We start from the raw sequence: 4,440 nt of genomic DNA on the forward strand, positions 1-4,440 counted from the left end.
AATTATTATTACAGTAAAAGAAAAAAAAATCAAAAACATCAAATAATAGCCATTTAGCCGAAAAATTCAATTTGTATCTTTCCAAAACTTTAAAGTATCCATACAAAATTTTATTTTTCATTGTATCAGTTTTTTCCTGAGTTATTTTTTATAAAAACAAATATTTTTGGTGATTGAGAGAATTTTATTAAAATGATATAATTTAATAATTTTTAGAAACATCATCGTGGTAATCGATCCTGGTTGCCTGTTGAAACGTGGCATTTGTTTATGCCAGCAACTGTTCTTTCCATTCTAATTCGAGTAAGCCTACCTCATTTAATATGAACTCGATATGCGATATCTTAACTGATTATCACATCGTGCAATAATCACGTAACTAGCAAATTCTTCGTAACTGAAATATATGATTGCTGCCTAGCAGAACAAAAGAAAAAAAGGTTTTCACAGCAGCAGAAGGCTTCAGACTTTGTGGTGGGGGGAGTTCTTATCGTAAACAAACTATAGTGATCAGAAAACGAAATTTCTATACCACAGGACTATAACGATCTCTATCGGAAATTTTTTTAAAATTTTGACTATAGGCGAAAATATTTATGTCTTGTCGCATGAATTTCCAAAAATGATTGTTTAGTTTTTTTTTTCACTTAAGATCTTTTTACCTGTTATAAATGTTTGAAAACTGTCAGTCCAATACAGAGTATCCTGTATATTTAGGTAATAAACCATCGTTAAACAATGTTTTTCTAGAGAGTAAATAGCCAACAATGAACAAAAGATATTTATTGGTGTCTGAACAATCTTTATATGAAATATTCTACCAGCATGGAAAAAGAAAGAAATCTAATTCTTTTGCAAATTTCCCATAGGACTTCCAATTATAAGAATAGAGATTCCTCTCCGGTAATAGTCTGTATCATCTTTTTTTTTCTCCTGTAATGCTACGAAAGACGGTGAGCTTAATCAAAAATGAAAGGAGAAATTAGTTGTCATAGCAATACACATCATTCGAATAAGCATAAAAAATATTGATACGAAGATAAAATGAGTAATTTTTTCTATTTTTTTAAGAAGAACTGATTGAAATTAATACCGCTCTGTGTACATTGCAAATAATTGGGGGGATACAGAGATTTGTTTTTTACAGATTTCATAGGCTCAAGTGTTTTAGTTGATTGCAAATCAAGCCTACTGATAATTGCTTGCAGATACGATTTATAAGATGACTACAGTTCTATGACGTGTGCAAAAAATAGGAAATGATCAAATATATTGAGAAATATGAATTGAATCAAAAATCTAAAAATCTTATTATATTTATTTAGCAATATTTATTAGATTGGGCTGTAACTATTGTCCAATAAATTTGCCATTGGAAATAAAAAAAAATATTAAGCAAGTTACTAAACTATAAATAATTTATTTAGTAAAAGAAAACCAAAAAACCTTTGTAATTTGCTTATGGGATAACTATAGATCTTCGGCGTGTTTGAAAAAAGTAAGAAGATTATGAAATATATCAAGAAATACACATTGGACCAGAAATCTTAAAACGCGTGTCCAATGCTAAAAGATCTTTTCCTTAATATCAAACTCTGAATTAAAACATGGAATTGCGCAGTACAGTCAAATTTGCTGTCATTAGATTGTATTTTATTTTAAATGTGAAACACATTCAATTATTTCTAAATGTATTTTTCTGTATATCTCTTGAGTTATCTTCATATAAACATTATGTGCTCTTTTTTCATTTTACCGATTGCACCGCCATCTGTAAACTTATATGCAAATTTTTTTTCAGACGACATTACGATATTTTTTCTAGGAATTTTAAATCTGTATTAAAAATGGGAGTTTATGTAAAAGATTTGAAAGTTTTTGATACTTTAGAGAGGTTAGGTTGAGCACGAATTTAATTTAATCGAACAAATCTTTTGAAAATATTTGATTCGTTATACTTTTAGACTTTCACTAAGATGCATATTTATCGTGATGTTTAAATGTTACCTTACCTTTCTCAAATCTTTGTACATCAAATACGTATTTTTAAATATGGTTCAAATGTTTTTGTTAATTTTTAATCAGACATATTAATGATCTTAATAGATCATTTTTATTGTACAATGATTTCCCCCAACCCCAAAAAAAAGAAACGGATTATCTTGAATAATTTTTAATCTAATAATGTGATCGTCACGTTTTAGTACTCAATCTTAATCTTTCGAGGGGGTATCTTCAAATATGCTAAATTATTAGTGCAGATGATATTTTAAGTTACGAAATCAGATATTAAAAACGTACTTTTTTTAAATAAACATACCTTCTTTTCGATTGATTTGGATTCCTGACACCAATCTGTTAACTGTATTAAATAATTTTATGATATTTCATTTCCATCTGCTTCAGTTCTGCTAAGTCTAGCTCCAATTCATATTAATATTCTCTCTCTGCTGTGTGTATGCTTGATTAACAAAACTAATTTTATTTTGAGAAATATTGTACAAACGGTAAAAAATTCCGGATCAAATTACGGTATACCGGTGCGTTCTCCACAAAATCTATGCTTACCTCAAAATATTATATCATAAATTCATTAGAGTCAAAGAATATTTTGATTCTGCTACCTTTGATTGCTTGCATTTAGTGTTTCGCACCTTTGTTTTAGTTATACAAATGATTATAAATTTAGAAAAGGGAAAAAAATTTCAATTGAAAATGTTTATGATTATAACGAAAAACGAAGATTGTCTGTAACCATGTCATATGAAATTTTCTTGATTTTCAGTAAATACCACGAGGGGCCTCGCTGACACCTTCGATCGGACGTTTTCCAGTTGGAACCTGCACCTCAGCTCCTGAGGAGTCTCTCGCAGCCACGAGACCTATACTTGTATCCGAATACCCTATTTTGGGGGAGAGCGGTATAAATTTTTCTTCATTAGAGTCACTCTGTGATTTTACTGTAACTATGACCTTAAAATTTATTGTAAGTCAGATTTTTGTTTCATAACATGTTCAGGAATTTTTTCAGTGCATCCTAAACTTATAATTCTTGTTTTATATTGTCTCGTAAAAATAACTTTACTGATTCTTATATGTATCGTATTTACTCTAACTATAAACTTTGGTACTACTGATTCACAAACATGGGGGTGGCTTCTTTGCACTAAGTAGAGTAAAAGAACATTCAGTAGGTGCTGCACTACAACACAAACTATCATTGTTTCTTGGTGTAGTGGAGCACCACTTCGGTGGGCAGTAGTTGTCACCCTTTCTGGTGTTCAGATGCACGAAAATAATTTATAGTGCATAAGATAAATACCGTTAGATCTTAAACTGCAGTTTCTTCAGTCCTATTTCAAGAATTTTCGTTTATTGTTGTATCAAGTAAATGATATCCTTTTTACATAGAGTTTTGTATCTAATCTATATGATAACCCAATATTTATCTGTTATAAAGTTGTAAGTTAAGTTGACGCAGATTATGTGAGATGAAAAATTAAATTATATAACCTCATAATATAGAGTCATGTATCGAATCTATATGATATACCAATATTTATCTATTATAAAATTGTAAGTTAAGTTGACGCAGCATGTGTGAGATGAAAAATTAAATTATATAACCTCATAATATAGAGTCACGTATCGAATCTATATAATATACCAATATTTATCTATTATAAAATTGTAAGTTAAGTTGACGCAGCATGTGTGAGATGAAAAATTAAATTATATAACCTCATAATATAGAGTCACGTATCGAATCTATATAATATACCAATATTTATCTATTATAAAATTGTAAGTTAAGTTGATGCAGCATATGTGAGATGAAAAATTAAATTATATAACCTCGTAATATAGAGTTATGTATCGAATCTATATAAAATACCAATACTTATCTATTATAAATTTGTTAGTTAAGTTGACGCAGACTATGTGAGATGAAAGATTAAATTATATAACCTTATAATACAGAGTCATGTATCGAATCTATATAATATACCAATATTTATCTACGTATTATAAAATTGTAAGTTAAGTTGACGCAGACTATGTGAGATGAAAGATTAAATTATATAACCTTATAATACAGAGTCGTGTATCGAATCTATATAATATACCAATATTTATCTACGTATTTTAAAATTGTAAGTTAAGTTGACGCAGACTATGTGAGATGAAAGATTAAATTATATAACCTTATAATACAGAGTCGTGTATCGAATCTATATAATATACCAATATTTATCTACGTATTATAAAATTGTAAGTTAAGTTGACGCAGACTATGTGAGATGAAAGATTAAATTATATAACCTTATAATACAGAGTCGTGTATCGAATCTATATAATATACCAATATTTATCTACGTATTTTAAAATTGTAAGTTAAGTTGACGCAGACTATGTGAGATGAAAGATTAAATTATATAA

Source organism: Parasteatoda tepidariorum, chromosome 9 (genome assembly GCF_043381705.1).
Source record: "Parasteatoda tepidariorum isolate YZ-2023 chromosome 9, CAS_Ptep_4.0, whole genome shotgun sequence".
NCBI lineage: Eukaryota > Metazoa > Arthropoda > Arachnida > Araneae > Theridiidae > Parasteatoda > Parasteatoda tepidariorum.